At 45.9% G+C, this 17,186-nt stretch overlaps 1 pseudogene; it reads right to left on the bottom strand.

Annotated features, from left to right (window-relative positions):
* Positions 1 to 5,296: 5,296 nt before the first annotated feature.
* LOC147661206 (U2 spliceosomal RNA) lies at positions 5,297 to 5,461 on the bottom strand (annotated as a pseudogene).
* Between the last annotated feature and the right edge of the window lie 11,725 nt (positions 5,462 to 17,186).

Here is a 17,186-nt window from a genome sequence, read left to right as displayed (position 1 = left end):
CATTGTGCTAAAACAGTGATTACAGACAAGGATATAAAATACATGACAGTAAAATGCGGACTCCTACGATGTGACCCAAACTAGATGTATCTAAGTGTACCTAGCATGTATGTGGGTGTAAAGACCAAGAATCCCTCTAGGATAAAGTCAGCCCCATCACATGAAGTGAGAGACTGTAGGACCAAGTCTTGGTCTCGAAGTGGACACCCCTCAGGCAGTAATGGCTCCTCGAGGGAGTGCTGCGGGCCAGTGGGGCAGGGCGTGGGAGGGCAGGGTGGGGGGTACAAAACTCTGGCATGCGGTCGAACGGAAGTAAGTAAAGAAATAAATAAATAAAACGAATTACATTGCGCACGCTGCAACGCCAAATGCCGATGCAGTGCTCACAATGTAATTCCTTTTATTTCATTATTTCTTTACTTACCTCCATTCGGCCGTATGTCGGAGTTTATAACCCCCATCATGCCCTTCCCCGCCCCGCAGCACTCCCTCGAGGAGCCGCTACTACTTGCAAGGACTGTCAGACCACTGCGAGCTGGAGTGTCTGCGTGAGGAGACTCAGCGTATTGCATCAGTGTGTCGGCATGGAAGTCTTTTTTCCCCTCTCTCCCTCCCTCAGCAAGATATGGTGTATATATAGCCAAAGTGGTATCCCCTGGGGATATACCTTGCGTTGTCATGTCGGACTAGGATGACGGAAGGAATTACCCTTATACATAGATATTATGCAGGAGATGGTAGGCCTGCTGTCATGCTGTGATTCCAAGAATCCTCATGCATAATGAATGAGGCTTAAGCTTTTCGGAGAAAACCCAATGTCATCTCTGGACATTACCATAACTAGGTAAAAGGTCAGTACTAAGAACGGTTATGTGGTGTAATGGTACGGAGAATATAGGTGAAAGGTTAGGTGACTACCTGAGCCTATATTGGGGTACCTATATGGAACATAACACCTGCAGACCAACAGTTATTACTACTTTTTGAAATAGGTGCTGGGAACCTGATTTGAATGCCCTAATTGTCTAACTCCACAACACTTCCCCATTTTAGTCTTTTTTATGGACATTAGCTCTTTAATATAGTTGTTTTCATATAATGGTAAAAATCCCATTCTTCAAAATTCCTAATACAGTGATATAGTAATATTGCCCACCACTATGATTTCACAAATATTTGATGACAATGCACATCTAAATAATTCACAGAACAAATGTAAATGTTCAAGCAAAATTTTTTTTTTCTTCTTGATCAAACACATAATGCCCGATTTAGAGTTTGGCAGAGAGGGTGCTCTGTAGCAATGGCAACGGAGTTTCCTCTCCACCAAACTCCTGGTCCGCCACCCAAATTTTGAGTTGGGCAGACCACCAGGTTTATGCCAATAGAGTAAAATATACTTTGTTGGTGTAAACCTTCCTCCAACGGCATTGTATTTAGAATGTACAGCGTTATGTGTATTTTTTCCTGTCCATCAACAAGTGATGTCTTACAAATAGTTCACTCCTACATTGTTTATTTTAAATTTGACAAGGCTTGTTTTCTTTCAAATAGGAATATATAGTGTTTTACCATGAGTACACATACCTGCTTAATCTCTGGATGGACTCTTATTGGTATGAGTAAATTAAATTGTATGGACATACTGGATCAAGTGTTCTTTATTATGACCACATAGCACACCCACACCATGGGAGAAAACTCCCATAGTCTGGGGGTCTCATTAGTGCTATATTTTTCAAAAACAAACTCTCTCTTTGAGAGTTTGGTTTTGAAAAAAAATAATCTTTGGAAGAGTTTGAGTTGCCCATAATATTTGAAGGTGCTGTCTGGCAAACCTTTCCAATATTGACAAGAACTGCAGTGATATAGAGATGTCCAGAGAGCCAGAGTACATCTCTCAATTTTGCCCCTGAGGTAAAAGCAAAGTGGCAGACAAATAGACCTTTGTCACCATGTCTGCGTTCACTCCATCTGGCAAACCCTAGATCAGGCCCCTACTCTTTAAGGTGACTCAGCAGTTAGACAAATGAATTAGTTTGTTGAGGGAGGGGTTCTTCAATCAGCCAGTCCGTTTATTAGTATATCAAGATTTCCCGCATTAATTAGAACGCAGAGGCTTTAGAAGCACATTGATCAAAGGAAAGTCATTTTTCATTGTTGCAGTTAGAGAGCAGTGTCTTCAATGAATAGTCTGGGGACATTCCGGTAGGACGTAAGATATTTATTGCATGCAGACCATTAGGTTACAGCAACAGTAGGTAGTTCCAGTTAGAGCTCCATCTCCCCCCCCCCCCTCCGCCCCCCCAACTAGTCCTATCTCCTAGCCGCCACTCCAGGCCATATACTAACCTTCTATTACATTATTTACTCTCAGCATTCTGGACACCAGCTCAGATATACAGGAAATTAGGACAAACACTGATGGATTGAAAAAACTAGTGAACCAGAACCACCTTTCATCATCCTCTGGTTTAGGAAACACATCCGAGTAATAACTGTCACTTTGTGGTAGGGGGAGATAAAAATAGCTTTCACATGCAGGATATGAAGTAGTTCTAGATTGTTGATGGTTCTACGTACAAGGAATGTGAGTTTTGAGATAGAGAGGCTTTAAGTGGATGCACATGCTCGCTGTAGGACAATATCAGGAGTGTGGGATGGTGGAAGGATAATAGCTGTATCAATGTCCGCACCCCCTGAACTGCAAACACTGAACTTGGAAACATTTGGCTTTACTAGTGCAGATTTTAGAAGGCGCCCAAATAATAGGGGTGATATAAACTTGGCAATGGAAAAGGATAGGTTATTGGCTAAGGGGATGAGCTGAAACTCGTTATGAGCCTCACACAGCCTGGAATGGAATGGGAGTGGACCGGTTTCTGAAAGATCTTTCACTGCTGCTGCATGTAGAACACAAGATTACTCGGGAGCACAAGATTTCAGAGGAGGAGGCCTCTCTCGCTTCGGTCCTAACAGAGTTGTGTGAGGCACTACAGCTGAAGAGGTATTCAAGAAACTGGCCAACCCACAGATTACACATGCTAACTATGTTGTGATCAGCTAAGACAGAGAACAGCAATAGTGGTATTGGTTCACAAAATTTGGAAACCACAATATGAGTGTGCATCATAACAGACAATATCCTTTTTGAATATTGAATACTGAGGTCAGTATCCAAGCAATGGCTGGCCCTAAGCATAGCCCATCCAACCATAGCTCCTAAAGAGAGAATTGTTTTTCGAAAAATATAACACTAATGACCCTCCGACCAAGCAAGTTTTCTCCCATGGTGAGGGGTAGCAATATTTTTTTCTTCCTGTCCCTTGCTGCCAGGTTTTACCTGGTGGTATGTAGTAATACTGAAGCCAAAGTTTTAGCAATGTTTTATGAATCAGTGGCAACGTTCTTCTCTGGTTCCTCTCTTACCTATCCAACAAAAGCACTTTGCTCACATGGCCACTTCCAAGTCCAAAAAGGTCCCTTTCAGCTGCATGGCCACCCAGGGCTCCTTCTTGGCTACCGTCATTTTCAATCTCTACATGGAGCCACTTCAGACTCTACTCACCAATAACAGCATAAAAATAAACACACCAGTGATACATAGCTCTACTTGAAAGTCTCTCTCCAATTATGCCATCTAGTGCCCAAAACACTGCCTGTTGCTCATCCAGACCTGCATGTACTGAAGCTCAGCCCCATCAGAACAGACTTCCAGTTATTTGATAAGAGCAACAACCTACAACTAGCCCAAACTAGGCTCCTCAACATGAACCTGGACAGATTTGAACTTGAGCTGTCACCCTGCACACTAACCACACCCTCACTAAACATGAGAAACAGGATGGCCTGGTACTAGCTCTCTACTAAATAAACAATAAACGGTTCCCCTAGAAAGTGACTTCAGAAATAGCATAAAGGAGTTTATACACTTGCATCATAGTTTATACAACAGGAGTCACCAATAAACCCAAAGGGGCCTGGGTAATATTTATATCTTAGAACAATGCCCCAAAGGGCCTCATTATGTAGAGAACAGTTTAGTCATTCATACAATGCTTCAGACCATCTGTAAATAAATTACAAATAAGGATATGGCCAATAATAATTCAAAACCAGTTATTTCATATTCTTATATTCAATTTAATTTTATTTCTTTGCGGATAAGCCTAGGGATCTATGGGCTGGCGCTACTCATTTTCAGCCCCATCCACCTTCTATCCACCTTCCTGAACTATGCCACCATTGGTATTACAAGATGTAATGCAGCTGAGACAGGGTTTCGAATATTTACCATATAACTTTTAATTTTAAGGGCACAGAATGTAGTTTCCCTGAAATCTAACTAAGACCATATCATCAAACCAGCTGATAATGATGGTGGCATTGTGGTGACGGACCAAGATAAATATATGGGACTGAGATCATGCAACTTCTTTCCAATAATGATCACTATTGCCCCCTCCCTGGTGATCCCTCAATCAATCAATCAATCAGGGTTATATAAAGTGCACTACACACCCGTTAGGGCCTCAAGGCGCTGGGGGGCCGGGGAGGGGGGGAGGGGGTGAGCAGCTCCATTGGTGCCATTCAAAGAGCCAGATTTTGAGGTCCTTCCTGAATTGGTGCAGTGCCGGGCTCCCCCGGAGGAGAAGGATGAGATCGTTCCAGGTCTTGGCTGCGGGGTAGGAGAAGGACCTTCCACCTACTCTGTTCCTGTAGAAGCGTGGGACAGTGGCTAGGGAGAGGTCGTCTGAGTGGAGGTTTCTCTTGGGGGTATGGAAGGAGATGCAGTGGTTGAGGTATTGGGGTCCGGTGTTGTGGAGGGTCTTGTAGGCCTGCATTAGCAGCTTGAAAGTTTGAAACAAATACAATCCCAGATCAGAAGGCCTACTAAATCAGCCTTGGATAAGGATATCATTTCCAAATAGGAATATCTGTTCCTCAACAATACCTGCCCTTGAACCCCAGCAGTTTATGCATTGGCAAAAATACCCTTCAGGCTGCCCCATTGTTTCAGGTTGAATCTCAGTCTTGGAAACACTGAGCAAATACATAGATGTGATTATTAAAAATGTCATTCTCTTTACTAAAACTTACATTAGTGATAGTATGGACCAATTTGGCTTAATAGGACATGGACTTTGACCCCAATACGGACATCTTGGTAGGATTAGATATAGAATCCTTAGATACAAATATCCCACAATGGGAGGGCATTAATATTACCCAAAGACACTGGACACTAAACCATGCCCCACACGTGTCCCCACAGACTTCATCATTTAACTTCTTGAAATTGTACTCATGCATAATTATATTCTGCATTCAGATATGTTTTACCTTCAAAAGAATGACGTATCTAAGGGGGCTTACTTCTCACCTAACCTTGTGATTCTTTACGTTAAACTGATAAGAACAGATACTACACTTGATCTTAGCCAAAAGGCAGAGAAGCAATTGTGATTCTTCACATTGGCGATTTTGAAACCAGCCAAGTGTTGACCACCTAATAATCCTTAATATCTTACTGATCTGGAAAGGCAGCATTGAACCGTTGCCACACTTTGTGAACTGGCTAAATCAGACACATATATACCTACCCATCATATTTGAAGCAAAAGCCAATAACGTACCATTTCTTGGCTTATCTATGCAGGTACAAGATGGCAAGATGGGCACATATCTATAGCAAAAAATCATATGAGAGAAATACCTTATTGCAATACACTGGAAATTACCGGAGAGGTCTGCGTGATGGTCTGCCTTACAATTTCTACGAATTCATAAAGATTGTAAATAGCTCAAGGATCAATTATGTGAAGCACCTATTTTGTCTCAAAAACAATTGCTAATGGGCTATCCCAAATGCCTCATATCGAGATCATTGCACATGATATTGCCCCACGGACATGTTACTCACTCCTAAAGAACAAGGATCAAATGTACACATCCCCTTTGTGTCCACCTTTTGCTCATCTAGTAACAAGGTGAGCAAAATAATCAGGAAGAATTGGAATATAATTCTGTTTCATGATCTATTTTATGTACTTCGATTCTAGTACAAAATAGTACACAACTTGGGTGACGTTTTGGCGCTTGCCACGACATGGACCCCCAAGGATAAGTCCAATAATCAATTGATAACTTCCAGCTGGGGTTTGCCCCACTTATAAATGTCACAATTGCTATACGTTTAATGCCAGGGATTTCAAACGTAGAACAACACCTTATTCCTCTGAAACAATTTACAAACTGCAGAGTCACTAATGTAATATAAGCCATTCGGTCCCATGTGGACTTCTCTACATTGGGCAAACCACCCAACTGATCAAAACCTGTTTCATGCAACCCAAAAGTTGCATTAATTGTGGCAGTGAGAACACCCCCTGGTAGCACATTTTTCTACATACAACCACTCAGAAAAGGATTTGGTGTGACAGGTCATAGAACAACCCGACTTCCAATACGGGGCGGCAACTTATCGTGATTGCTCACACGTTGTGTTGTTGGATCTGTAAATATGACACTTTTAACAATGGACTAAATGCATTAGATGAATAAAATAGTACGGTCACTATGTAATTTGAAATGACCATCAAACACCTTAACAACACCCATAAGCTTGATTAACCAATGTCTGCTACTATATATCACATGTTGGTTTGTGTTATTCTCGATGATCCTTCTCCCTTTGGCAGGCCAGGGTATTGATCATTGTTATTATTTGATTTGTGCATGAGAGCCTAGTTGGTTCTTCTTTGTAACTTGTCGCTTGATTTAATAAAGTTGTAATTTTGGCTGGTATACTTTAATTGGGCTTTTGTTCATGCAAATACATAACAATAACTAACACCAGGACTATATCTAGCCTTGATGTTATATACTATGTTTTTTTCCACTCCTGATTATTCCTCCATTTGAGATGCTGAGACATTTCTTACTGTTATGATTGAATATGTGCAATAGAGCCTTATTTGTTTCTTTTACGTGATGTCCTTCTGTCAAGTTACTTCACAAGTTTTCCATTGATTGACATTGTTTAATTGGACTTTTATCCTCGGAACTACGATATTTTGATTGGTTAGCTCGACTTAATATAATTCATAGCATGACGGATTCATTCCCTGTTTTCAATGATTCATTACTGACTTCACACTGTAATATTGGCTGAATCTCTGGAGGTGATTGTTCCCTCATGATCTCTAGGGTTTTTATTGAAGACATCCACCACCATTTTTTTTCCATATCCCGTTGCGGTTTCATTTTTATCGCTGATTCTGTCTACTTTTTCATACTGTTCCCCTTGTCAATGCTTTTCAACCATCGTGGTGCGCGCTCTAGTCTTTTTTTTCCATTTTTTTTGGTGAAAAGTTTTATTTAATTTAGGCATAGAGTAGAGTTAACACATACACATCAGTAATCATCCTTGTTGACATACATGTATAGATCAGGGACTAGCATAGTAATATAACATATCTTAGACAACCCCGATTCAAATCCGGTCCCGTAGCTCAATCTCCCCCCCATCCCTTGTATCATAAGGCCACACTATTAGGCAACAGTATCCGAGTCAAGTTCTGGTGGTTCACAAATGTCTCCTCTGAATTTGTTCCATGCCCCCCAGACCATTTCCCATTTTTTAGGGCAACCACGGTGTATGAAGACCGCCCTTTCCGCCACCATTGCCTCGTCCATATCTTTACACCATTTGCGAAGCATAGGCAAGTTCCCGATCCCCACAACATAGCAATATTCCGCTTCGCCATCATCGTGCCAAGCATAGCCCAGTCCTGTTCCTGATGATTAAAGTCATTTGATTCCCATATATTCAATAGACAGCGTCTCGGCTCCGGAAAGACCGAGATCTCTAGAGCTTGTGATAATGTGCGCAGAATCTTAACCCAGTACGCCGCAATGCAGGGCAGTCCCAAATAGTATGATAAAATGTACCTTCACCACCACAGCCGCGCAGACAGTATTTATGTGTTGCGGCCCCTATTGCGTGAAGAGTCGTTCTGGTGTAGTATGTGCGGTGTAGTATTTTAAGTTGGACCTAAGTAAAAAAGTTCCCTTGAGGCAGAGCTAGGTACAGGTTTGCAATACCAAACCTTACAATGTCACAAGTACATACAACAAAAGCATAATAAAGTTAAAAATTCATTTATTTTGAATAAATTTAAAAGACACAATAATAGGGCTGACTGGTCTAAATCCCTAGTCTAAAACAAAATTAAAACAGTACAGTTAATTGCGACCTGCACAATTAAGAACAGACAGAACAGGTACAACATAAAATTGTTAGGTACGGTTTCTATATACTTGCTCCGATGTGATAACACCAATGTTGTGTCGCTACCACCTCAGCATATCAAATATGGTGTTGGAGGCTTGAACTATACAGTTTGTTGCGTCAACGCGTTTCGGTGGGTTCTCCTTATTGTTACCACCTTTATCAAGACATGTGATTATCTGTCATAACAAGGGAGTGTATACAATCGCCCCTAGGTTTCTGTTGAGGGTCACTTGTAATGATCAATTATCAATTCCCGATCGGAACATAGATTTCAACTGGGGGCCAATTGGTTATACTTAATAGCATATGCTTTGTTTGTTTCTAGGCCACAATTGCCATCCGAGGTATCCGCGGGGTTCCAGCTTCTTACAGTTATTCAATAGAGTTGGTTGCTTGTAGTGAGTACCTCACTATTAGCCTTCTCGAAAATTGCCTAATAGGATGGCACGTGGTTCCACTGTCCCTTTAAATCTCTTTCTTGGTCTTTAAAAGTCTATCTTGTCAGTAGTTAAAGGTTCCACTGTCTGTGGGGGTCGTGGTAGCTCTGCCTCACGGGAACTTTCTTACTTAGGTTTAGTAACCCCATTTCCCTTGGCTTACTCAAGGGGTACCTCTCCACTTTACACACAGTATTTTAAGTTGGACTAGTCGGAGCCTGGATGGGATCGCCGTTTCGCAGGGCGAGGATAGAGCCTCTTGCCACTCTGAGTCTTCAAAGTCACCCACCTCCCGGGACCAGGTCCGTCTTAGTTTGGATGTGGGGTCCAGCAAATTATTGACTAGTTTACGGTACGTTAGGGAGGTCGCCTTTTCTGTCATGTACTCTGCCAGGAGCCTATCTTCTAGTGGAGTGGATTCTTGTAATGCGGTGCCCGGTGGAATGGCTGCTTGTAGTGCATGACGGATTTGTAAATATCGGAATTTCTCTGTTTGTGCCATGCCATATTGCGCGTGAAGGTGTTGGAATTCAACCACTGCTCCCTTTTTCCAAAGGTCTCCTACCACTGAGAGGCCAATATTGTTCCAGCCTTGGAAGCCCTTACTCCTGCGAAGGGTACCCAACTGCTGGGAATCCCACAACGGTGTCATCTGCCTGATTAACCCCGCACATTTCAACCGTATGTGAGCCTGATACCAAATGTGCACCGTGTGTGCCGTAGGGTCGATCAGTCTCGGAGGTTTACGGCGCCAATAGAGATTAGCCATCAGGCCTCTGCCCTCCAGATTGTGTCTGTCAGCCTGATATGCCGGTTCGTCCTGTGGGGTGTGTAACCAACTATTTATCAATTTAAGGTGTGCCGCCCAATAGTATAGCTGCAAGTTTGGGAGTGCTATTCCTCCATCGTACCAGCTACGTACGAGCTTGTATTGTGCTATCCGCGCTGGTTTATTGCCCCACAGTAAATTGGCGACCTCCGCTGCTATAGTTTTAAAATAAGCCTGTGGGACCAAGAACGGAGTGTTTTCAAGGACATAGAGAAAGCGCGGAAGTGCCATCATTTTATAGAGTGCTGGCCTTCCTAGCAGCGTTAGAGCGAGGTTACGCCACACCGCTACATCGCGTTTGAAGCGATCCAACTGGGGCTTTAGATTTTTGTCGTAGAACTCAGAGGGATCAGGCGTCGCATATATACCCAGATACTTAAAAGCTTCTGTAGTAACGCGCAGTGGGCAGTCCGCAGGTAGCCGCGGGGGCGGTCCAACCAAAACATAGAGGACCGATTTTGACCAGTTTATTCTATAGCCAGACACCCTGCCAAACTTATTGCAAACATTCAGCAGTTTCAGGATGGACTTTCTAGGGGAGGTGAGATATAAAAGTATGTCGTCAGCATATAGGGATATGCGGTCTTCCCAGGTATCAGACCACTGAAGGCCTCTGATGGAGGGCTCCCATCTAAGCCATGCCGCGAACGGTTCTAGTACCAGTGCGAATAGCAGGGGGGACAACGGGCATTCCTGTTGCGTGCCTCACGCCAGCAGGAAGTCTCTGGACATATGCCCATCGGCCGCCACATGAGCCAATGGTTTGTTATAAAGCAAGCGGATCCAGGCCCAAAACTTGGGTCCAAATCCCAAGTGTAGTAACACAGCAAATAGAAAAGGCCACTCCACCATGTCGAATGCCATGCTGGCGTCGAGAGAGAGGATAACCACAGGTTCGTGAATGAAGGACCGGCGAGCCAGTACTGCGTGGAGCCGCCGTAAATTAAGAGCCGTACTCCGGTGGTGCATGAATCCTGACTGGCCAGGACCTACCAGGGATGTAAGATGCGGAGTCAGCCGTAGTGCCAGAAGTTTGGCCAGTATCTTAGGTTCGGCGTTGATTATGGAAATCGGACATTAGGAGCCACACTCTGTGGGTGGTTTGCCCGGTTTGTGGGTTGTCACGATTGTAGCCAATCGCTGATCACGGGTAGCTCGCCCACCTGGAGGCTGTCGCGGAACATACCCAGCAGGAAGGGAGCAGTTACCTGAGCGGTACGTTTATACAGTTTGACCGGGGCGCCGTTGTGGCCCACAGCCTTACCGGATGCCAGGGAGCCAATGGCCATCTCCACTTCCTCGAGCGTGAGGTCAGCCTCCAATAGCAACGCCACCTCCGGCGTGAGCCGTGGCATGGCGAGATCTTTTATATAACTGTGTGCTTCCTTAACTGTGAACGCAGTAAAGGAGGCGTATACCGCCTCGAAATGGTCAGCCAGCGTGTCTACTATGTCCCCAGGGGTCGTCAGTAGGGAGCCATCAACGGCGCATAGTTGTGCTATAACTCTCCCCTCCCTCTCCTTCCTGTCTAGCCAAGCCAGCATTTTCCCGGCCTTATCTCCCAATTAGTACACCCTATGTCCTGTGGCTCGGTGCCGATCCATTACAGCCTCCTTTTGGTATGCCACATGCTCCGCCTGCTTAAGTCGTACTCGTTGTGCAGTGAGAGGGGTCGGACCGGCCGCATGCAGGTCCGTTTCTTCCGTTAAGTCTGCCTCTACTTGATCAAGCTCAGCCCGCTTGCTCTGTTTATGGCCAGTAATTAGTGCTATAGCTTGACCACGGAGCACCACTTTGTAGGCTTCCTAAAAGGTACTAGGGGAATCTACAGATCCTACGTTTTCTTGGAAGCAGTTCGTGGTGGTGTCTAAGATACCCTTCGAGACCTCCGCCACCTGTAAATAACTAGGGTGGATGGGGAACACTCGGCAACGGAGTGTTAAATGGCGCGCATAGGTGAGCAGTATGGGCGAGTGATCAGATATGCCCATGGGGCGGATATCCACCTTATCTATTCCGTCCAGTCCGTCCGGTGATACCAGAAAGTAATCTATACGTGTGAGGCAATCATGGACTGCAGAGTGGAATGTGTATTGTCTGGTAGTGGGGTGCTTGTATCTCCATGCGTCTGTTAGTCCAAAGGCGTCAATGAGTCCCATCATACGATGGCTGTATGGTGCCGACAGTTTTATGGGATGTCTGTCCAGTGTACCATCCATGAGGTCAGTAAAGTCGCCCCCCAGTACCATAACTCCCACCGGCAATGTAAGCAGGAACGTCGTAAGTGCCGAATGCGCTGCGGCGTGCAAGGACGGGGGGGATGTACACTGAGACAAAATTGAAAATAGTCCTTTCCCATTGACAAGTAGTGGCTGCGAAGCGGCCTTGGTCGTCAATCCGTGTTTGATGTAGTATACGTGGGAAGTTCTTTTTAATTAAGACACCCACCCCCCTAGATCCAGAGGTGAATTCTGCATGGGCCATCATCCTGTAGCCCCAACTGTCCATGGCCTTGCACGTAGACCCCGTCAGGTGCGTTTCCTGCAAAAGGGCGATCGCCGGTGCGCAGCATTTTAAATATTGCAGCACCAAGCTTCGTTTCACTTTATCTCCCAAACCCCGTACATTCCAGGTCAAAACAGTCAATGGGGTCCCTGGGGTAACCTAGGTCATAGTATGATCAATGTCCTGTGTAGGGTGTGTAGATATCTGGGCTGTAATCGTGGGCCCACCTCATGTGTTCCTGCCATCCTGATCATGATGAGATTGCGCTTTCTTCGTGTTTCTAGTGTGTGACTGCTGTCAACTCCTGCCTTTAGAACAAAACATAGAATAACCAACACCTTCCTGTCCCTCCCCACCCTCCTCTCTGCCTCTCTGCTCAACGGACTTAGAACCGCCCGCCACCTCAACTTGGCAGAGTGCTTTTCCCCAACCCAAACCATAGTACTTGCTTGTCGGGGTACAAGATCCGTGGAGGCGGTCCCCCTCGTGTATCCCCCGGACTCGTCTCAGTCCAGAAGTTGGAACCAAGCCATTTTAAGTAGGTAGTGCAGTATCCATGTCGGCCGAAGCCGGGAGGTTATAGTTTGAGATCCAGGCCCTCATTGACAATCCCTGGGTATGGTGAGCGGCTCGACTCCTCCCGTTCAATCTCTTGAGATCTGGCGTGGTCGCCGTCGCGTCGGTTTCTTTGAGTCCGGCCGGTGCGTCGCTGCGTTCCCACCTGCCGCCAGCCCTCCAGCCAGTCGTATGCCGCGTCCGCCGTGTCGAAGAACCATGTTTTACCGTCAGCCACCACTCAAAGCCGGGCCGGAAATAGCATGGAGTAGGGTAGATCACATGCTCTCATCTCCCCCTTGACTTCCAGAAAGCTTCTCCTGCGGCGGGCCACCTCTGCTGTGTAATCCGGAAAGAATGCCAGCGTGGAATTTTGTACACGGACCGGTTGGGATGTTCTTACTGCTTGCAGGATTGCATCCCGATCACGAAAGTTCAACAGTCTGGCCAACACCGGTCTTGGGGGCGCCCCTGGTTTTGGCTTGCCCCCTGGAACTCTATGGGCCCTCTCAACTGAGAAGAAGTGGGATAGACCTTTAGGCTGCAACTTAGTTTTGATTAAGTCCTCCACATATAAGTCCATCGCCTGGGTTCCTTCTGTTTCTGGCAGACCAAGAATTTGCACGTTGGTCCATCTCGATTACCCTTCTTGGTCATCCAGCTTCTCTTTCAGAAGTTTATTTTCTGTTTTGATCCGCGCCATTGCTCTCTGCAATTCCGATGTGTCCTCTACCAATGATTTAGCAACTATTTCGACTTCCTTGACCCATTCAGACATTTTGTGGAAGTCTGCCCTCAGTAGAGAAACGTCCGTTGATATAGTTCCCACCGTCGTCAGGACCGCTGAAAGTGCTTTCATAATGTCCTCTAAGGTGACCTTCTTCGCCCCGTGTCCCTCCGGCGTCTTCCCAGTGGACACTCGCCCCTCCGTCTGCTGTTAGTTGTTTTTCTCGTAGGAGTATTTATCCAATTTTGCCTGAGTCAACAGGTTCCGTGGACCTCTACCCGCCTAGTGCCTCTATCGTGAGAGTTTCTGTGGCAAAGCAGGCGTGGGGGGGGAGGATCAGTCGGCAAGTCGATCCTCGACGAGGAGAAAATGTAGTGCGGCGTCCGGTAGGGAATTCAGTACTGCTGTGGTCGTGGTATCACTGGCAGGAGCTTGTAACGTGCACCAGGCCGCCACGGGGCCCAGGGACAGAAAGAAAGAAGGAAAAGGGAGGGGGGGGGCGCGCAGATCACGCGTCCACGGCCACCATCTGCAGCCAGTAGGTCTGGAACCCCACCGGCCTCCGGACCCTTAAACAGGCCCCTCCCCTGCTAGTGATGTTCACTGTGAGCCTTGGTCCCTGCACCTGTGAATGGAGTGTCTCTTATCGCAACCACAGTTGCCCAATCGCACCTCTGGATTGTAAAGCACCACTGTCCTGTATGGTGTGCTGGGCAATTGGTCGAGGTGTCCGAGACTCCCGTAGGCTGTTTTACGCTGACAGGGTGGGGGGGGAGAAATGCCGTCCAGCGAGGAGGGGCCGTGTGGGGCGCTCTGATGGAGGTGCGCACCACACACGTCAACGTCCAGTGCCTCCGGTTGCCAATGCTTGAACCCACACGCCTCCCTGTGAGCTCCGGAGGCCGTGAGCGCCCACCCACCGTGCGCGGTTCAACGTCGCAGGCAGATGCCCCCTGATGTATTCGGAGCCGGGGCCCTTCCGGTTCTGCAGCGTCCGGCCACCTCACACTTCTGCCCGGCTCCTGTAGTGCGGCAGGACCCGGCTTTCCGCTGGGATGAAGGCCCTCACTGTCCGTCGTCCTCTCTCCTCAGTTGGCGGTCACAAAGCGCGTCTCGACTTCCCCGAACAGTCCGGCTCCGTTCCGGACCTCGGCTCTCGCCCTGGGGGTGAAGATGGAATGGATTAGTGGACGGATTGGCAGTAAGAAGGTGTCTTATTCACGGAGCTCAGCAGCTACGCCGCCATTACCATCGGCTGCTAGCCACGCCCCCGCTCTAGTCTTTTTGATGCACCAGACATTTAACATCATGATGTCTGCCATGTTTATACCTAATTGGTGCATTTACCATAAATCCACAATTTCTCGTTACCAGAACACCATAATTTCACATTCTTCACCTCTTGGTGCCGTTTCTCCGGCAGAGGAATTTCTTCCTTACAGGTATGTTCTAATTTTTCTCCTTAACTGCTGGAATATCAGCCTTTACATGGGAGTGCACAATTTCAAGAAGCTTTCTATCACTCCCCTCTGCCAGCTTAATGAACAGCATGATTTCCAGCGCTGGTCTGTGTACAGATGCCATCTTGCTCCACCATTAAAATATAAGTCGCCACAGTCCCTTGTATAGAGTGGAATGTTTTTACTCTTGCAGCTTAATCATTTATCGCCCACCTCCTTTTATTTTGTCCCGACTAGTAAAGACATCCCAAAATGTTGTTGTGAGTGTGCATACACTTCTCACGTTGGTGCGATACTGGTTGTGCACCTCTCTCAATGTTGATGCATTTTTGCAGACCTTTTAATACAATTCAGTACATTTTTTATGTCCATCTCATTTTACAGTATTCTTTGGAATGCATACAGGTACTGGAGATGTGGCCTTTTCCAACCCTTTAATCCATGCATTGTTCATTATTTATTTTATTAATTCCTTTCCCCTTTTTGTTATTTTCCCTTTTTGTTCCACACTGTGACTCACCAGGCAGCAATCAAACCCCTTTTGTGCTCCTTTTTGTCCTGATGATGACCTGATAAATTGTGAGATGTCGAAATGCCATCAACAGTTTTCTGGCTGAAAAATGATATCTATTGTGCAATGATGCATACATACACTTTTGACCTTTACTTTTACTCATGCACAATACTGGATTACCATTACGTTTTGCCTTTAATTTATTTTGTATATCACTTTGCGCCATTCACATGAGCTTCACAAGCACTGTGTGTTTACCTTGCACATTGAGTACTTTTTCTTGCAATTTATGCTTGATGCTGCTAGTAATTGAATATAAGAAAATTAAATACCTGCTTTGGATTATTGCTCGCACGATCTTTAAAACTAGCTTAATCATCTACAATGTCATAAAGACCGGTGCCCATGTCTCTCTGTTGTGGCTCTGAGCAGATCTGCAGCAAAGACACTATCAGACTGGAGAAGTGCAAAAGGGAAAACAAACAAGGTAACAGGGCTTTTCCATCTGTGCCCTCGGGATCTGGAACAATCTCTTTATGTCAATCAGTACCACCCACGTCCCCGTCCTTCTCCAATGTAAGAAAGAGCAGAGGGCATCCCTTTTCAAAGAACACTAAATCAGAATGCAGTAACAATCCACTTCCACTCTAAGGGCCAGCTGTACGTAGGGATTTTGCATTTCTTGAAGGAGCAAATCGCAATTTCAGGCTGTTAGGTTATCCAAATGTCATTATGGTATGTAAGAAATATATTTTCAGTGGTGTAAAATGAGATTTCCTTCATGTAGAAATTACATTTTTGGATTCCCAAATACGAAATCGCAATTTCGGATTTCCAAATAGCGAACCGCTAACGCTATGAACAAAAATATTCTTTTTTTTTTTTTGTTTGTTTTTTTTTTGGGGAAAACCTTTATTTGTAGAAAAAAGTACACCGCTATTCAGCCATACATCCCGGAGGCCAGGCAGCATCATGATAGCCCTCACGATCGTGCACAAAACTGTACACAGGAACATTCAGGTTTAATTTTCAAATATAATAGATTAGAACAATAAATAAACCAAAGATCAGCAAGAAAGAGCAAGGAGTAAAGAAAAAGAAAGAGAAAGGACGAGAAAAAAAGGAAAAGAAACCTAGGCTGAGGACATGTATCGTACCTTGGGCTTACATCACAGGGAGAGATCGGGGGCCGCACACCCTATTGTGCTTGCAATACAATGAGTGACAGCAGTTCGGATGGGGAGTAGCAAAACAGGATAGCAAACGTGGAACCACGGGAGGGGGGCACTATGGAGATAGACGGGCATCAGGCTCCACCTCCTCGAGGGGTACACAGATGTCACCTCGGTACGAATTCCATGCTCCCCACACAGACCTCCACATTCTAGGTTTGCCCCTGGCTGCATACACAGTTTTCTCGCGTAGCATGCACCAGTCCATGTTAGTTTCCCACAGGCCAATCGTGGGCAATGTCTCTCTTGGCTATCATGTTGCCCAGAGTGACCCAACGGGTCTGGGCAACGTTGTAGTCATTCGGGCCCCAAATGTTAAGTAAGCAGCGCCGGGCTTCCGCAGGTAAAGTCACACCAGTAACATCTCTCATCACCTCATGCACTCGCACCCAGAATCGAGCCACCTCAGGACATTCCCAGATGATGTGCATGAAGGTCGCAAGCATTCCACATCCTCTCCGGCACATGCCATCCTGCGAGAGCCCCATGTGTATAAGTCTAGAGCCCGTGACATAGACCCTGTGTAGAATCTTCAGCTGGACAAGACGAAGCCTCGCCGAGATGGCCACCTCCCTGGGGGAAGAGACCGCTGACTGCCACTCCTCGTCATCCACCTCAATGCCATCGTTCA

Source organism: Lissotriton vulgaris, unplaced genomic scaffold (assembly GCF_964263255.1).
Source record: "Lissotriton vulgaris unplaced genomic scaffold, aLisVul1.2 SCAFFOLD_228, whole genome shotgun sequence".
NCBI lineage: Eukaryota > Metazoa > Chordata > Amphibia > Caudata > Salamandridae > Lissotriton > Lissotriton vulgaris.
This window is presented reverse-complemented; position numbering and strand designations above follow the sequence as displayed.